Below are 20,181 nucleotides of genomic sequence, written 5' to 3'. Positions count from 1 at the left end.
CTACACCTCTCTCCTAGCTTCTGGTAGTTCCTTTGCTTGTGACAGCTTAACCTGTCTTTACATGACTTTCTCTCCATGTGCCTTTCTGTGTTCAGATTTCCCGCTTTTTATAGGAATAGCAATCATATTGGAATAGAGGCCTACCCTAGTCTAATATGACTTTATCTTGACAAATTACGCTGCAACAACTTCCTTCCCTGGGGTTCCCTGGTGGCTCGGACAAGTTCCATCCCTGGATCAGGAAGATCCCCTGGGGAAAGGAATTGCAGCCCACTCCAGTATTCTTACCTGGTTAATCCCAAGGACGGAGGAGCCTGGCAGGCTGGCTATAGTCAACAGGGTCACAAAGAGTCAGACATGACTGAGAGACTAGCAGTTTAATAGTTTAACCTTCCTTTTGAAAGGTTGTTGCTGAGCCGTGAAAGACGCCAGGATTCTTGGCCTCACAGAGGAAAGGAATTCAATCCGGGCCAGTGACGAGGCTTGATCACTCAGAGCTTTTGTGTAATAGAGTTTTACTGAAGTATAAAAGAGATAGATAAAACTTCTGACGTAGACACCAGAAGGGAGCGGAAAGAATGCCCCCTGCTAGTCTTTAGCTACTGGGGATCCCCTGGTGGCTCAGACAGTAAAGCGTCTGCCCGCAATGCGGGAGGCCTGAGTTCCATCCCTGGGTCAGGAAGATCCCCCGGAGAAGGAAATGGCAACCCACTCCAGTACTCTTGCCTGGAAAATCCCATGGATTTTATATAGCCACTAGCAGTCTGCTAACTGGAGAAAGGAAATGTCTCAGAACTCAGAGACTGGCACCTGGCCCCTCACCAGCAGCATGCATTTTAGATTACACTGGCACAAGGTGAGTTGTCCCAGGCCATGGAATCTCAAAGAAAGGCAGATTTCCAAGCAAATACAGTCTCATTAACATAGCTTAAGAGAACATTTGCATGTGTAAAACTTACTGGCTTGTCAAGTTGGTTTTGATCCTTAGGCAGAACCACTTGAAAACCGAGTCTAGGGTAAATACATAGTTCATTAACATAGCTTAAGACAAACATTTCCATAAGAAAAACCGCATTGGTTAGCTCAAGGTTTGAGAGAAGTTAAGTTCAGGTGGAACCAGGTGTCATCATGGCAACAGAGAATTTTAAAATAAACCTCTTTTTATATTTGTATAGAGAAGGGGAAAAAATCTAACACTTGTAGTTTGTTTCCTCCTGCTGCTTAAGAGAGAGATAAAAAATGTCTGACACTTGCAGCCTGTTTCCTCTGTTTGGAGACCCCTGGCCTTTATGCCTGTTACCCTCTCACTTCCAGGTAAGGTCACATTCTGAGTACTGGACATCTGGGGATTAGAACGTCAATATATGCTCCTCAGTTCAGTTCAGTTCAGTTCAGTGCTCAGTCGTGCCGATTCCTCGCAACCCCATGGACTGCCGCTCTCCAGGCTTCCCTGTACATCACCGACTCCCAGAGCCTACTCAAACTCAAGTCCATCGCATTGGTGATGCCATCCAACCATGGTCTTGGGGGGGACATAATTCAGTGTTTACAGTGTCAAACATATAATGATAATGGTTAACCACAAAGCCCTTAGTCATACCTATTTGTGTCAGAATTCCATTTTCTGCCATTTGAACCTCTGTTTTTTTGTTTCTAAAACAGAAGCCTTAATCATTACCTTATAAGAGAGTTTCTGTGATAATTAAAGAATATCCTGCTTCAGTTTTGGCCATAAAGACCAAAATTTCATGACTTGCAAAACCAAAATAAAAAAATTGCAGAATACCTCCACATTCTGAACTGACTTGCTGAGCCACCTATACAAGGCTAGAGAAAGTCTGAGAGAGTTTGAGACTATGAGAGCTGACGTGGGCAATCACCCATCTCTACTGACAAAGAAGTCATAGTTGATAAGGTCAGAAAGAAAGAAATCGTTTTTTAAAGAGCTATTCTGCTTCTCGTGTAGAAGGGGAGGGGAGCATTTTCCTTTCATCTCAAGGAGGGAGATAGGAAGCCTTCAGAGAGCTTGAGCGAAGTAGGAACTAATGTTTAACTGATGCTTTAGGAATTGGACTTCCCTGGTGGCTCAGACGGTAAAGCATCTGCCTACAATGCAGGAGACCCAGGTTCAATCCCTGGGTCAGGAAGATCCCCTGGGGAAGGAAATGGCAACTCACTCCAGTATTCTTGTCCAGAAAATGCCATGGATGGAGGAGCCTGGTAGGCTACAGTGCATGGTGTCACAAAGAGTTGGACATGACTGAACGACTTCACTCACTTCACTTTTGGGAATTAAATTGTGAAAGGCTATGGTTGCAGGCACCCAGATGCTCCCCCACTGACAGACAATGAAGAGGGAAATTTTCTCATCTGTTCCATGGGCTGGCAAGATGGAGCTATGTGGGAATCATTTGGAAAGACTGTCTAAGAAGGCTTTCTGCTAAGCTGCACCTCAGCAAAAAGAAGTTTGTGGATGTAGAAACTGAGGAGGATTCCTCACTGGGCAGCCTAGAAAGAAGCTGGTTGGATATTGGAAGGTGGCACTGGGGGCTCTGTGAGGGAGCTGTGTCAGTACAAAGAATTAGCATTGAGAATCTGCCGTGTCCAGAGGGCTCCAGTGCCAGGTCGTATCTAGACTTATAGAGACTAACTGCACCTCTTCCCAGTGACATTCCAGGAGCTTCCCTGGTGGCTCAGACAGTAAAGAATCTGCCTGCAATGCAGGAGACCCACGTTTGATCCCTGGGTGGGGAAGATCCCCTGGAGAAGGAAATGACAACCCACTCCAGTATTCTTGCCTGGAGAATTCCACTGACAGAGGAGCCTGATGGGCTACAGTCTGTGGAGTTAAAGAGTTAGACATGACTGAGCAAGTAACGACATACTCATAATGTCATACTCACATGTGACATAATGACATTTCAACTCTGAGGAACCTGTGTAGTCTAGTAAAGGAGGAGGCATGGAAAGGAGAAGGGAGATGAAGAAACGTTTTAGAGCGAATTGGAGCAGAAGTCAACCACGTTCCCTTCCTCAAAATGACAGGCCAAAGGAAGCTCAAGCTGGGGGCATAAACAAGTTTTAAATTGGATGAAAGCATTGGGTTACATGTTAACAACCTTGAATTGGAAATTTTAATGACTGAAATGAGGTGATTTGGGAGGCTGAAATGAATTGGAGGACTTTTTAAGATCTAAGAATGACTTAAAAAGTGACGAGATCTGCCTCATTTCTTTCATGGAGGAGCAGACAGATCAATCCGTGGAGTTTTGAGTTGAATGGCGAGAAGAATAAAGCTGTCCTCAGCCTGTGCTTTATTGAATTCATTCTGGCAGAAAGGCAGTACTCAGTAAAACTTGCTATCAATCTGATGATGCTGGTAATTACATGTTATTGGGTTGCCTGAATAAACCCATACCATCTTTCATGGTAGTGTCAGTGTATGTATAGTTTGAGGAAAACAGAAATCATTCCCACAATTATAAGTAGAAAGGGACTTAATATAGGTAATTAGGTTTTTGCAAAATTGTTGGAGAACATGAGGAATAGCCTCTAAACCGAACCACCAGAAATTACTACCAGGAGATAAACATCAAAATGATTTGCCAGGAGAGCTATAAATGTGTGAAATCAAGAGTCTCTCAGGGAGGCTATTGCATTCTTGGTCACATTGCTATAGCTGCAGTTTGAGGATTGTGAAAACACTGTCATCCTTGCAGCTGTTAACTTGTAACACTCTTGAAGCTGAACTCTGGACATTGAGATGCTGTTGCAGAAAAACCAATGCTTGCATGACCCTACTCGGTAGCTGAAACAGAGTAGGCAGGTGGCCCTGGACTCACTCCTGCCTTCCTAGTCTCTTTTGAGTATATTTAACTCACACTCTGAACATTAGCTGTGAAGGAGTTATAGAAATGTAATTTTGAGCTTTTCAGTCTTTGCAATACCAGAAGGTATCACAGAAGGTGGTTGGAATGGATGTTAAGAGCTCATGTTTCAGGCTTCCCTGGTGGCTCAGTGGTGAAGACTCTGCCAGCCAATTCATAAGACCCCAGTTTGATCGCTAATTGGGACGATCCCACATGCTGAGAATCAACTAAGCCCATGTGCCACAACTGTTGAGCCTGGGCTCTAGATCCTGGGCACGGCAACTACTGAGCCTTATCCTTTGAGCCTGTACTTCATGAGAGACACCACCACAGTGAGAAGCCTGTGCACCGCAACTAGAGAGTAGCCCCCGCTTGCTGCAGCTAAAGAGCCCACACAAAGCAGCAGGACACAGCACAGCCAGAAAAAGAAGCTCAGGTTTCATATGCAGCACAGTGATCCCATGCATGTGAAAAGACAGGCTACGCCAGCGGCCCCAGCTTCTGTCTGGAGTACCAAATACTAGATTCACTTGGGTTTTTTTTTTTTTTACAAAATCAACTTTATTGAAGTACAATCTGCATATAATAAAATGTACTTATTTTAAGTGTACGTTCAATGAGTTTTAACAAACATAGTATATATGTAATCAGTACCACAATCATGATGTAAAATTTTGCTAGCATTCCAAAAATTTCTTTTGGTCTCTGCAGTTAACCCCTGCTTTCCCTTGCCAAGCAACCAGTGATCTGCTTTCTGTCTCTGTAGACTGGTTTTCTGGGTTCTAGAATTTCATATAAATAAAAGCATACAGTAGGATGCAGCTGTTTTTAATATTTGTAAATTTTTTTTTTTTTTTTTTTTGCCAGTAATACAACCTGGCATAGTGGAATAAGTAGGATTCTTGAAGTTAGACAAACTCAGGGTTGAATCCCAACCCACCTACCTAACTATTGCAAGTTGAAATGAACCCATATTTCTTAATTGTAAAATGGACATTTAAAACAGAAATAAAAACAAAAGGCACATATTAGGGTCGTCGTCGTTTTTGTTGTTTAGTCGTTAAGTCATCTCTGACTCTTTTGTGACCCCGTGGACTGTAGCCCTCCAGGCTCCTCTGTCCATAGGATTCTCCAGGCAAGCAAACTGGAGTAGGTTGCTGCGGGGAGCGGCCTGAACCAAAAGGCTGGCTCTGGGAGCTGCCTTGATCCTCAAGGGTCTGTTCGCAGACATAGCTCTCTGTCCCGCTACCCCTCTCTGGAATTTATTATCCAAGTTAAATCTTAACAGAACATTAGCAAGCCTTGAATGCACACATGACGCAGATGGATAGCCTTTCACGACCACACTTAAGATAAATGGGATGCCTTTCTTATCCCTTGATGTTATCAGAGAGTTCTGGTGATTGTTATCTCAAAGTGATGTATATGGAAAAATATTTTAAATATTTTCTCTTCTGAAGACTCTCTTCTTGGTTTAGTATAAATGTAACCCTGAGAAATAAAGAATCATCGCTGACTGCAGCGATCCTCTCGACCCCATCTGTTCTGTGTCTTTATTTCTTAGCCTAAAGGAATGCATCGTTTTGCTCACTGAAATCTTCCGGCTGGCCCGGCAGGTTGCCATTTCCTTCTCCAGAGGATCTTCCCGACCCAGGGATTAAACCCACATCTCCTGCATTGCAGGTGGATTCTTTACCACTGAGCCACCAGGATAGTCCCCTGGAAAGGTTAGAGTTAATAAATGAACAACACACAAATGGCACTCCAGGAAAGGTAATTATCATTCTTCTTGATGATGGCTTATTATTTTCTTTTTATGCTGGTTTTCCAGTCAGTTGCACTTAAACTGTAGTGCTTCTGTGGGGAGTTTTGTCACCAACTGCTACCTGTGACTGCCATAAGAGCAATTAAAAGCTATTCTTTGAAATACCAGGTTGCTTCACATTCTGGATTCTGCCACTTGCTGTGTGACCTCATGAAAACTCTGAATCTTCCTGTACCTTGGTTTTCTTTTCTGTAAAATGGGAATAATGACCATATCTAGAACTGTTATGGGAATTAAATGAGATGATATTTTTCATTTTAGTAAATACTCAAAGTGGTTAACTATTACTAATAACATTGTTATTTCACATTGAATTTTCCCTAAGATCCCTCAGAGTAGATTCTGTCCTTATACCTTTACTCCAGTTCTGTCCTCCAAGAGAAGTGACTCTCTTTTTCTGACTAATTAAAATGTCCTATATTAGCCTGCAGGAACCTCTCCTTCCTACAAAATACATTTGTGCCCTCTCATCTGGCACATATCCCAGGTTTTATATTATCATTGAACTGTAGAATGTTTGGGATTGAAAAAATGTTTCACTTGAACCCTCTCATTTTATAGCTGGTATAATAGAGGTCCAGTAAAGATGAATTATTTATCAAGGTCAGCTTTAGAACAGAAAGCAGATTAGAACTTGGGCTCCTAATTCTCAGTCCTGTGTCTACAACAAGATTTAAAGGGCTTATCATATAATATTCAGTCATTTGCTGGCTTTTTATTTGAATTCTTCAACTCTCCCATGCTCAGTCGATTTCTAGAGCCGAACCCAATGACTTTGGTTGTCATGGTGGCTAAGCTCTTGTCCCTCTCTGTGATTAAAAAAATGGTGCTCAGCCTTATCAAAATATAATCAGAAAGTTTACCAGAAAGATCATCTGAAAATAAGCCACCCATATTATAACAACGTGAGATGGATATGCTGCATTGCAGGATACACTGTATAGATTTTTTGTGGCAGATAAAAATCTTGCTGATGCTGTAATCCCAGTTCTTTAGTGGCTAGCTGTAGATTTATGAAGACTTGCTCTCTAATTGCAAAGAAAATGCTTTTTATCACCAGTTCAGCCTTTGGGTAAATATTTTAAAAGAAATTTCCATGATATCTGCAACCCAATAAGATAAATAAGATAAAAGCTCTTATACTCCACCCACACAAGGTAACACAATTGGATAACAAGTAAAAGGCAGGTGAAGAAGAAGAAATGAAGCCATTCAGTCATGTCCAACTCTTTCTGATCCCGTGGACTACAGCCTACCAGGCTTCTCTATCCATGGGATTTTCCAGGGAAGAGTACTGGAGTGGGTTGCTATTTCCTTCTGCAGTAGATCTTCCTGATCCAGGGATCGAACCCAGGTCTCCTGCATTGTAGGCAGACACTTAACCGTCTGAGCCACCAGGGAAATCAGGTGGACCACTGTTACATTTGGGTGCAAGATAGCAGTTAAACACCTTTCTTAGGGCTGAAGAAATAAAACCATCCCCCCCAGCAGTGTGTTTCTGCCCACATACTGCGATGGACTTGGGAGGGAAGAAAATTCAATACCTGTGTCCTTGGAAGGAGGGAGAAGAGGAGAGCATGAGCTAGTTAGGAGGGATGACTAGCCTTTTATGAAAAAGTTGAATGACTCTTCAATATGTGTTTAATAATTTCTAAAATGCCATGTATTGGGGGACCCCAAGATCACCCCACAGGCACAGCAATTTGACAACTGGCCTCGTAGAAATCAGCATCTATGTGTACTCATAACTAAGATTCTTTACCATAAAAAGATACATGTTGATGTATGGCACAGACCAACACAATATTGTAAAGCAATTTTCCTCCAATTAAAAATTAAAAAAAAATTTTTTTTAAGATACAAGTAAAATCACAAGAAGGAAAAAGTGCTTGGGATAAAGTTGGGAGGAAACCAGGTGTTAGCTTCTTAGGCCTCTCCCAGTGCAGTGACTTCCTTCTTCAATGGTGAGTTGTGACCACACATGAAAAGTGTTGTCGTCTGGGGCAGCTCTTTAGTGACTTGATGCTCAAGGTTTTTACTGGGGGCTGGTCAATAGGCACTCTCTGCCCACTGCATACCCAAATTCCAGATCCTAGAATAAAGGCAGATATTTAGTATAAAGCATATCAATGTGCATAGTCTAGACCTACTCAGCTGCCTTTGTCATTTAGGGAAAGTTTTCTACCAGCATAGGGAACTGTTTACTAGCTAAGTTCCCAGATGCCAGCAAAGGGCCAATCTTTCAAGCAGACCTTTCTAAGGTTAACAGTCTCAGGCCTGCTATGCTAATTCTTCTCTGCACACACTATTTTCCTCATTCAAACATGTACAGAGGCATAAAAAAGATGACTCTTATAATCCCATTAGAAATAAGTCATCTGAACTTCCCTGGTGATACAGTGGATAAGAATCTGCCTACCAATGCAGACATGGGTTCAATCCCTGGTCCAGAAAGCTTCCACATGTTACAGGGCAACTAAGCCTGTGCATCCCAACTACTGAGCCCGAGCTCTAGGGCTCCAGTACTTTGGCCACCTGATGCAAAGAGCTGACTCATTGGATAAGACCCTGATGCTGGGGAAGACTTCGAGCAGGAGGAGAAGCAGGTGACAGAGGATGGGATGGTTGGAGGGTATCACTGACTCAATGGACATGAGTTTGAGCAAACTTCAGGAGATGGTAAAGGACAGGGAAGCCTGGTGTGCTGCAGTCCCTGGGGTCAGAGTTGAACACGACTTAGCAACTGAACAACAACTAGGGCCCAGGAGCTGTACTGAGCCCATGTGCTGCAGCCACTGAAGAGCACGCACCCTAGAGCCTGCGCTCCACAACAAGAGGAGTCCCCGTGATGAGAAGCCCGTGCGCTGCAGTGAGGAGTAGCCTCTGCTCCCGACAACTGAGGAAAGCTTGCACACAGCAAGACCCAGAGCAATCAAAAGGAAAAACAGAAAACATTCACTTCAAAAAAATAAAAAAATAAGTCACCTGTAGCAAAGAGAGTTTACATGGCTTATCTAGCATTTGTATCTGGTTAGTTGACTTGGATGGCTTTACTGGGGCAACAGGACTGAGGACTCAAATCTGGCTGGTGGTATCTGGGTACTGGGTTCTTCTGCTTATTGACCTTCCTGTGGCTCCCAAGATGCTGCCAGAACAGGTTTTTTTGTACTCATGTCTGATTCCTGGACTGGGATGTGTTGACTGAAAAAAGAAAAGCACAACCTAAGAGCTGAGAAATGTCAACAATCTCAGATATGCAGATGATACCACCCTTATGGCAGAAAGTGAAGAACTAAAGAACCTCTAGATGTAAGTGAAAGAGGAGAGTGAAAAAGTTGGCTTAAAGCTCAACATTCAGAAAACTAAGATCATGGCATCCGGTCCCATCACTTCATGGCAAATAGATGGGGAAACAATGGAAACCATGACAGACTTTATTTTCTGGGCTGCAAAATCACTGCAGAAGGTGACTGCAGCCATGAAATTAAAAGATGCTTGCTCCTTGGAAGAAAACCTAGACAGCATATTAAAAAGCAGAGACATTACCTTGCCAACAAAAGTCCATCTAGTCAAAGCTATGGTTTTTCCAGTAGTCATGTATGGATGTGAGAGTTGGACATGAAGAAATCTGAGTGTTGAAGAATTGATGCTTTTGAACTGTGGTGTTGGAGAAGACTCTTGAGAGTCCCTTGGACTGCAAGGAGATCCAACCAGTCTATCCTAAAGGAGATCAGTCCTGGGTGTTCATTGGAGGGACTGATATTGAAGCTGAAATTCCAGTACTTTGGCCACCTGATAAGAACTGACTCATTTGAAAAGACCCTGATGCTGGGAAAGATTGAGGGCAGGAGGAGAAGGGGACGACAGAGGATGAGATGGTTGAATGGCATCATCCAATCACTGGACATGAGTTTGGGTGGACTCCAGGAGTTGGTAATGGACAGGGAGGCCTGGCATGCTGCAGTTCATGGGGTTGCAAAGAGTCGGACACGACTGAGCGACTGAACTGAACTGAACTGAAGAGGTGAGAATTACCTTTTACTCTGAGTGTTTCAAGCCTGAGAGACAGAACTCTCAGATCACTCTGAGAGACTACTCTGAAGAGGCAAGGGGGTGTGGAGTCAGGATATATAGGAATTTTTGCAGCAAAGACCAGGTAGTTGGAACATTAAAAAATTACTGTTAATTAAAGAAAACCAAATGTCTAATGGAGAAGGAAATGGCAGCCCACTCCAGTATTCTTGCCTAGTAAATCCCATGGACAGAGGAACCTGGTGGGTTACCGTCCATGGGGTCACAGAGTCAGACATGACTGAGCAATTAACACACACGCACACAGATATCTCAAGTTAATGAATTCACTGTTTTTATATGTATGGGAAGATGCAAGCCTGGGCTCATTGAAATCTTTCCTTTGACACACACCTCAGCTATCTGGGGTTGGTATCCTGTGTTTACTCATCTTGAGTTTCCTCAGGGTACACTGTCAGGGGTGACTGTAATGTGATGGCTTGATGGCTGCACCTTCCTTTGTTTACTATATGGCAGGCAATATTTTTCATTGATAGACGGCTGGAACAGCCAGGCCTAGTGCTCTGTCCGTGTGCATGCTCCAGATCACTATCTTGGGCTTCCTTACAGCTTGATGATTCCAGACACTTGGGCTTCCTGCATGATGGCTGGCTTCCCTTGGAGCAAGCATTCTAAAAGAGCAGAGCAGGATCCTACAGCATTGCTTTGGTTACACTGTTATTTAAGCAAATTACTAAGACCAGTGCAGACTTGAAGGAGAAGTGAATTAGATCCAATAGCAGGATAACAAAGGATTTGCAACCATCTTTAATGAATGCTTACAGTAAGTAATTTATCTGATTATCTTAATATCCATTCCTGTTACAGTTAGGTACTCTGCATGTTTTATTTCTCCCACCAGCCTACAAATTCCTTAATGTTAGGGACTCACTCTGCCTCAGTTTCCAATTTGATACAATGTTAAATAGTATTTTAAATAGCACACATTAATTGTTGAAGAAGTAAATGCTATTAAATGTTTACTACTTGCCAAGCACTATGCTAAGTTCTTTATTGTTTTGTTTAATCTTTATGTTAATCTTGAGAGGCATTATTTTTATTTCCATTTTTTAGATAAGGAAACTGAGGTATAGAATGGTTAAGTTGTCTGTCTAAGGGCACATAATGAGTGCCAGAATTTAAACTCACACTGACTCTAGAACGTGGGCTAAATCATCATGTTGTACTGGTTTCATCATAGACTGGACTTTGCATGAAGAGGAGATCTCCAAAGAATCCAAATTATGGTATTCTGCTATGTAGGAAGTTAAAGAGGTCTTAGGAGTATGAAGCCTTTTATTTACCTCCTTTTCTGATTTTATTGGAGAAGTGGGGAGAGAAGCATGAAGAAAAGGATAAATAATAACAATAGGACAAAAGGCATTCTGACTGTCTGAATCATGTTCTATAATCTTGAATATTATGTCGTCTTGAGTCATTTGTAATCTTAAAAACCTACTCTCTTAAAAAAAAAGAAGGTGGTGTAAACACAAAGCATGAGATTAAAAAAATAAGTAAAAAAAAATGGAAATATATTCCATACTGTGTTACACAAGCTTTGGGTTAAATTCAATCCTGAACAATTGATCATTTTTATTTTTAACACATTATTGACCAGGAATGTATTAATATATCTTTTGTTGTTGTTTAGTCGCTCAGTCGTGTCTGATTCATTTGTGACCACATGAGCTGTAACCCTCCAGGCTCCTCTGTCCATGGGATTTCCCAGGCAAGAATATTGGAGTGGGTTGCCGTTTCCTTCTCTGGGGGATCTTCCCTACCCAGGGATTGAACCCATGTCTCCAGCATTGGCAGGTGAATTCTTTACCATTGTGCCATTAGGGTAGCCCATATCTTTTGTTACCCAAACATTGTTGACCAGAGACGTTTCAATATTCACTTGCATAACAAATTGATGGCCACAGGTATTAGTTTCTCCAAAAATCCCCTGATCAATAATGTGTTAAAATCATATGTGCTCAGATGTGAAGTCTAAGGGCAAGATGCCTGATGTCCGATATATCTGCCATCAGGAAATAGTTAAGATTAGAAACTTTTTTTCTTGAAACAGTAGTAGTGAGGGATTAGGCCCCCACCAAAGCAACAATGTCACAAAACACCCTTCTTGCTTACTCTCAGAAGAGCTTGAAGAGGAGTACAAAGTATTTGAAAGTAGAGGGTGGAGGGTGATGGTGGAGCTAATCCTAAATACTGAAGAGATAGGCAGGGGGAGGGGAAGTGAAATCAGAAAAGGTGTCCTGGGAAGTGTCTTCCTGGGATGGTGACTGGAATCTACAGGTTTATCAGGACAGGTTCTGCCACGACTAGCAGAAAACATAAGTGGATAGCTAGCATCTGACACAAATTGGAAATATATTTCTCTGGCATAAAAACACCGCTGGAGGAGAGAGGTCCAGAGTTCTATGGTGGCTCCATGGACTTAAGGAAACACAACTCTTTCTCTCCTTCTTGCTCTTTACCATGAACTGACACAAGCTAGTTGAGTTCCACATGATACTTAACGGGCTTTTTGGTAAAGAGTAACTTGGTAGAGAACAGTAAAAATGGTCACTTTGTCAACTTTGCTACCAGATGATATGAAAGCAAGTCTCAAAACAAATTCTGCCACAAATGGAGACATCTTTTAACAACATTTACTTTTAAACAAGCATAATAGTTTCTGTTATCTAGGCTTCCCTGGTGACTCAGATGGTAAAGAATCTACCTGCAATGTGGGAGACCTGAGTTCAAGCCCTGCATTGGGAAGATCCCTTGGAGGAGGGCATGGCCACCCACTCCAGTATTCTGCCTGGAGAATCCCATGGACAGGCAGGCTCCAGTCTATGGGGTTGCAAAGAGTCGGACACAAATGAGCAACTAAACATAGCACAGTCAATAAAACTAAATCTGGACTCAAATCTCCTCTAATCTCCAATCTCATCAATAGTGAAAAATTCAGTCAAGGCAAAGTGAAAGTGAAGTTGCTCAGTCGTGTCTAACTCTTTGAGACCCTATCGACTGTAGCTCCTCAGTCCATGGAATTTTCCAGGCAAGAGTACTGGAATGGGTTGCCATTTCCTTCTCCAGACAATCAAGGCAAGCGTGACAACATTCCAGAAGCAGGAATCTTATCTAGATAGCTGATATCAGGCAGTTTTAAAACCAAAAACCTGACCTTGTTTAGAAATCAAGCCTTAGGCATCATTTCTAAAGGTTCAAACATTGCATTCTTTTACTGTATTATTACAAGGGTGGGGAGGGTCTCTAAAAGATTTTAGAGACCATGCTGATATTTTAAGTATCTTTAAGTTAACCAATGAGAATTCCTTTCTGGCATTCAGTGTACTAGTTAGTAAACTTTTAAATTGCTGACATCTGTTGGATCATAGAAAAAGCAAGAGAGTTCCAGAAAAACATCTACTTCTGCTTTTATTGACTATACCAAAGCCTTTTACTGTGTGGATCACAACAAATTGCAGAAAATTCTTCAAGAGGTAGGAATATCAGACCACATTACCTGCTTCCAGAGAAACCTGTATGCAGATCAAGAAACAATAGTTAGAAATGGACATGGAACAATAGACTGGTTCCAAATTGGGAAAGGAGTATGTCAAGGCTGTATATTGTCACCCTGCTTATTTAATTTATATGCAGAGAACATCATGTGAAATGCTGGACTGGATGAAGCACAAGCTGGAATCAACATTGTCAGGAGAAATAGCAATAACCTCAGATATGCAGTTGACACCACCCTATGGCAGAAAGTGAAGAGGAACTAAAGAGCCTCTTGATGAAGGTGAAAGAGGAGGGTGAAAAAGCTGGCTTAAAACTCAACATTCAGAAAACGAGGATCATGGCATCCTGGTCCATCACTTCATGGCAAATAGATGGAGAAACAATGGAAATGGTTACAAACTTTATATTCTTGGCCTCCAAAATCACTGCAGATGGTGACTGCAGCCATGAAATTAAAAGATGCTTGCTCCTTGGAAGAAAAGCTGTAGCAAACCTAGACAGCATACTAAAAAGCAGAAACGTTCCTTTGCCCACAAAGGGTCATCTAGTCAAAGTGTGGTTTTTCCAGTGGTTAAATATAGATGTGACAGTTGGACCATAAAGAAAGCTGAGCACTGAAGAACTGATGCTTTTGAACTGTGGTGTTAAAGAAGACTCTTGAGAGTCCCTTGGGCTGCGAGGTGATCAAACCAGTCAATCCTAAAGGAAATCGGTCCTGCATGTTCATTGGAAGCTGATGTTCCAATACTTTGGCCACCTGATGAGAAAAACTGACTCATTGGAAAAGGCCCTGATTCTAAGAAAGATTGAAGGCAGGAGGAGAAGGGGATGACAGAGGATGAGATGATGGGATGGTATCACTGACTGGATGGATATGAGTTTGAGCAAGTTCCGGGAGTTGGTGATGGACAGGGAAGCCTGGTGTGCTGCAGCCTATGGGGTCGCAAAGAGTTGGACATAGCTGAGCAACTGAAGTGAAAACCCTATTTCTGAAATTCATGGGGAACATTACCAGAGAATCTGGTGTTGATCCAGGTTTAGATGGCAGAAACACTTGGAGTAGTCACTTCCAGGATATGGGTTTTTCAGTTGGAACAAAGCAACAACCTCTGTATGCACTTTTCTTTAAAATTTTAGTTGACTGTAACTGGGCTATAGTTTATCATAACTAGAACCAATAAAATCTTTTAATTTCATTTGATTTGTTGCCATTCTCAAACCATGGATTACACACCCTTCTGTTTAGATTCCATTGGCTGGAAGTTGGTAATGTGGTCACATTCAGCTGCAAGGGAGGCTGAGAAGTATAGCCTTTTTCTAGGAGGCCCTGTGCCCAGATATCATATATGTTACTACCAAAGGAAAAGAGATGAGTAGATACTTTGTGAACTCTGCAAGGCTTCCAGTACTGAGGCCTCACTATGGTTGCTCAATATCTTAACTTGCATGGCAGTAAAAGTCTTTACTCCACCCTCAGCCTACGGGAAACTTTCCAGGTATGAGAAATAGTCCCATGTTTTCCCAGAAATGGATCGGGGATGTGGCAATGGCTTAATGGTGGATAGATGTGTGAAGGCAAAAATTTCTTCTTCCATCAGTTCTCTTATGTCCCAGGTTATGCTGCTAAAAGTGTGCCCATGAATTAGCATCTTCTGCTAGTCACCTGGAAGCTTGTTTACAATGCTGACTCTACACTTTTCTGTACAGCAGAGTTGGGTACAACATTGTAAATCAACTATACATCAATTAAAAAAAATAAAATTCTGACTCTCCATTTTAAAAAGACCTACAGATGGTTCCTAGGCACAGTGAAATTCAAATGTTTCCTCCTCCTTCTCCAACATAGATGTACCCAGACACACAGTGATTGGGGGTAATGTGTTTCCTTCAGCAGAACTATGTAGAGCACAAAAGAAAGTCTGGGAGAACTCACAGACAACTGGTGTATCATCACTTAGATCATAGTTAACTTTGACATTTTATACAGATTAGCTTATTATTCTATGCAAAAATCAATTAACATACATGGTTTTTTGGTGTATCAGAAGAAAGTAGCAAGAAGAACATGTTAAGAGTGGATCTGTTTGGTAATATATAGCATGATAAATATAATTAATATTACTGTGTGTTATACACAGAAGTTGTTATGGGAGTAAATCCCAGATTCAGTCAAGTCTATCTCTTTGTGACCCCATGGACTGTAGCCTGCCAGGCTCCTCTATCCATGGGTATCTCCAGGCAAGAATACCGGAGTGGGTTGTCATTCCCTTCTCCAGGGGATCTTCCCAACCCAGGGACTGAACCTTTGTCTCCTGCATTGCAGGCAGATTCTTTACCGTCCAGGCCACCAGGGAAGCCCATGTTATATACAGAAGTTGTTAAGAGAGTAAATCTTGAGTTCTCATCACAAGGAAAATTAAAAATTTTTTTTTCTTTTTTTGCATCTATATGAGATGATGGAGGTTCACTAAACTTTTTGTAGTCATCATTTCATGATGTATGTAAGTCAAATCATTATGCTGTACACCTTAAACTTTTACAGTGCTCTAGGTCAATTATATCTCAGTAAAACTGGGAGAAAATAAGAAGAGATGTAATAAAATTCTTATTACACATGAAAAAAAAGTGTGGATCTGTATAGATGATGGAGCTCTGGATAATTATTTTTGCAACTTTGTCATATTTGTCAAAACTTTTTTAATGAGCTAAACTATTTCAAAGTAGAAAAAAAATGGTGTTTGAGAATGATATGAAACACATTTGTTTTAGCTTTAGCAATCAGTTACATAGCTGCCTGAGAAATAAATCTCTAACTGGTCTGGAAGAGAGCAGCAGTGGCATGGGATCATTATGTATCCACCCAAGGCAAACTTCTGCCATTGCCAAAATAAACTGCTTATTCACAGGAGATGGGCAGTGCTTATTTTGGAACATTACTCTTAATTGCTGACTTCTGCAACTCAAAATTTTAGTGTCATTTCCTAACTTTGCTTTAAATGTATTTTCATCTTGAAACTTGGCACAGATGTTTAATAAAATTTTCTTTTTGTGATTGAAATGATTCAATTCGACTAACATTTATTGGATAGCTGAAGGTTACACAGCTCTAAATCTTTTTTTTTTTTTCTTTTTGGAGGGAATGTAGAAAGGAATCAAAAGACATGGTCCCTGCATTTGGGAACTCACTTTGCAGAACTATCATGAAATTAGGATTTAAATTAGGATTTCATTCTGAATGAGTATTCCTGTAACTATATACATTTTTTTTTTTCAAAAGCCCATGATATATCTAATCCATGTGATATAAAAACAAGAGTAAACTTTAGCTTTAAAGGTCAGATGCATATAGAGAATAGTACTGAAGTAAGATAATAATTTCACAATAGCAAATATGGGAACATATTGAAGGTACTGGGTCTTTCTCCTGCTGCCTCTGAAGAAAGATGAAGAGGGGCAGATGAAGGGAGCAGAGAAAGCACTGGGTTTCCTTAATAAGTTCTTGGCAAGATCTCTCACAGGAGAGCTTACAATGGAAACTTCATGCCTGTTCTCTTGACTCTTTAAACAGTTAAAACTGAGTTTTCCCAGAAGAAATTTTTACTACAGTGGTGGAATTAGATTAAATTGACTAGAAACAGTCAAAGATTAATGAGGAAGATGCTACATTCTATCAGGATTTTTAAAAATAAAGCTTCTAATTCTCTGACATTTTAATTTGTGTACTGACTGAGATGTAAATTTTTATGTATAATATGATTTAAAAAAATTGCCTGCCATATCAGTAAATAAAGGATGTTGCAACCAACAAACTAGCTATCACTGACAGTTCAGTTCAGTTCAGTCGCTCAATCATGTCCGACTCTTTGCGACCCCATGAACTGCAGCATGCCAGGCCTCCCTGTCCAACACCAACTCCTGGAATCCACCCTAACCTATGTACAGTGAGTCAGTGATGCCATCCAACCATCTCATCCTTTCGTCCCCTTCTCCTCCTGCCGTCAGTCTTTCCCAGCATCAGGGTCTTTTCAAATGAGTCAGCTCTTCACATCACGTGGCCAAAGTATTGGAGTTTCAGCTTCAACATCAGTCCTTCCAATGAACACCCAGGACTGATCTTCTTTAGGATGGACTGGTTGGATCTCCTTGCAGTCCAAGGGACTCTCAGGAGTCTTCTCCAACACTGCAGTTCAAAAGCATCGGTTGTTGTTTTTTTTTTTTCAAAAGCATCAATTCTTTAGTGCTCAGCTTTCTTTATAGTCCAACTCTCACATCCATACATGACTCCTGGAAAAACTATAGCCTAGACTAGGTGGACCTTTGCTGACAAAGTAATGTCTCTGCTTTTTAACATGCTGTCTAGGTTGGTCATAATTTTCCTTCCAAGGACTTTGTGTCTTTTAATTTCATGGCTGCAATCACCATCTACAGTGATTTTGGAGCCCAGAAAAATAAAGTCAGCCACTGTTTCCACTGTTTCACCATCTATTTGCCATGAAGTGATGGGACTGGATGCCACCATCTTAGTTTTCTGAATGTTGAGCTTTAAACCAACTTTTTCACTCTCCTCTTTCACTTTCATCAAGAGGCTCTTTAGTTCTTCTTCACTTTTCTGCCATAAGGGTGGTGTCATCTGCATGTCTGAGGTTATTGATATTTCTCCCGGCAATCTTGATTCAAGCTTGTGCTTCTTCCAGCCCAGTATTTCTCACGATGTACTCTGCATATAAGTTAAATAAACAGGGTGACAATATACAGCCTTGACATGCTCCTTTTCCTATTTGGAACCAGACTGCTGTTCCATGTCCAGTTCTAACTGTTGCTTCCTGACCTGCATACAGGTTTCTCAAGAGGCATGTGCCCTGAGGGATTCAGAATAGAGAAAAGCAAGATACTCGCCCTAGACAGTTAAGGTGCACATCAAAGGAATGACTTCAATGAGCCCATACTCTCTCATCTTCCTGTACACAGAAAAACACTAAATTCATTAACTTGAGATACCTGGTTTTCTTTATTTTTTTGACCTTGCCTTGCAGTGTGCAGGATCTTAATTCTTCGATCAGGGATCTAACCCATACCCCGGCAGTGGAAGTGTGGAGTCTTAACCACTAGACCACCAGGGAAGTCTCTGGTTTTCTTTAATTAACAGTAATCTTTTGATGTTTGAACTATTGCAAAACTCCTATATATCATGGCTTCTCCCTTACCCTTTGGGAGCAGTCCATCAGAGCCATCTGAGAGGCTACTTATGGTCTTAAGTTCTCAGTTTTGTCGGCCAGATAAAGTATAGCTCCCAACTTTTAGGTTGTGCATTTATTTTCAGCCAACAATAGCCTTGTTCTTTATATTTTAACCCCCATATTAACGGCAGAAAGAGAAAAGGAACTAAAGAGCTCTTGATGAAAGAGGAGGGTGAAAAAGCTGGCTTAAAGCTCAGCATTCAAAAAACTAAGATCATGGCATCCAGTCCCATCACTTTATGGCAAATAGATGGGGAAGCAGTGTCAGATATTATTTTCCTGGGCTCCAATTCACTGTGGATGGTGACTGCAGCCATGAAATTAAAAGATGCTTTCTCCTTGAAAGAAAAACTATAGCAAACCTAGACAGTATATTAAAAAGCAGAGTCTTCACTTTTCCAACAAAAGACCATTTAGTCAAAGATAATTTCTCCAGTAGTCATGTATGGATGTGAGAGTTGGACCATAAAGAAGGCTGAGCACTGAAGAATTGATGCTTTCAAACTGTGTTGCTAGAGAAGACTCTTGAGAGTCCCTTGGACTGCAAGGAGATCACACCAGTTAATCCTGAAGGAAATCAACCCTGAATATTCATTGGAAGGACTGATGCTGAAGCTGAAGCTCCATTACTTTGGCCACCTGATGCAAAGAGCTGACTCACTAGAAAAGACCCTGATGCTGGGAAAGATTGATGGCAGGAGAAGTGGGTGACAGAGGATGATGTGGTTGGATGGCCTCACTGAGTCAATGGACATGAGTTTGAGCAATCTCTGGGAGATAGTGAAGGACAGGTAACCCTGGTGTGCTGCAGTCTATGGGGTAACAAAGAATCAGACATGACTGAGTGACTGAACAGCGTGTTTTAAAAAACAAAAGCAGGAAAATAACACCTTTTTTTTTTTAGTTACAAGAGATTCCCACTCAAACAAACTTCATTATTAGAAAGATGTAAGTCAATGTTACAGATATTTCTATAAGTTATAGAAATATAACATACAATGTTACAGAATTCTGCACAAATGGGCTTCACATAAACTAGAAAGTTGTGTAAAACTGAGGTAAATTCTCTCTCACTTTGTCTCAGCTTCTTCTCCATATCTGTCTCATTTTCATCTCTCATTTTCTTCCTCATCATTTTGGACATGGCTGCCTCAGTCACTGAGCTGGCATGGCTTTGTCAGTCCAGTACTCCCATGGACTAGCAACAAATTCTGTGTTTTATGGTTTGAATTCATGATGGAGGGAATCTGATTGGTCCAGGTCATTTGTTCAAGTCTCTGATAAACCAGTGGATTGGCTACCTATTATGTGAGCTGATAACCTGGTCCAGTCAGCCACGACTGGGAGATGGAGAGGTTGCATGTGATGTAGTGGTTTCCCTGTTCTTCTGGGCATATCTTTATTTCACTCAAAGTATATAGAAAGGAATAAACTGTATTTGGCCTTAGCAAACCTAAATCCATAAGATGACGTTATAGAAGACAATTCACATGAAATAATCAAATAATGTAGCTTGACTAAATTACCAAGTAAATAGTATGGCAAATGCCAAGGGCTGAGAGTTCAGCATGATCTATAGTGATCAGAGAAAGCTTATAACAATATCAGATGTGGAAAAACTAAAGGAGATTGCCAGATATTCCTCTCCATCCCTCTCCCCAGT

General features: G+C 41.2%; 1 protein-coding gene and 1 non-coding gene across 2 annotated transcripts in view; both read left to right on the top strand.

Moving 5' to 3' along the window:
* The window catches only part of ASNS (asparagine synthetase (glutamine-hydrolyzing)), a 142,571-nt gene that overhangs the window by 31,113 nt on the left and 91,277 nt on the right, over positions 1-20,181 (top strand). The window lies entirely within an intron of this gene.
* TRNAC-ACA (transfer RNA cysteine (anticodon ACA)) lies at positions 2,076-2,148 on the top strand. Its single transcript has one exon. It is a non-coding gene; the product is annotated as a tRNA-Cys (tRNA).

Source organism: Muntiacus reevesi, chromosome 6 (genome assembly GCF_963930625.1).
Source record: "Muntiacus reevesi chromosome 6, mMunRee1.1, whole genome shotgun sequence".
Lineage (NCBI taxonomy): Eukaryota > Metazoa > Chordata > Mammalia > Artiodactyla > Cervidae > Muntiacus > Muntiacus reevesi.
Note: the sequence above shows the minus strand (reverse complement) of the source record. Positions and strands in the feature narration are given on the sequence as shown.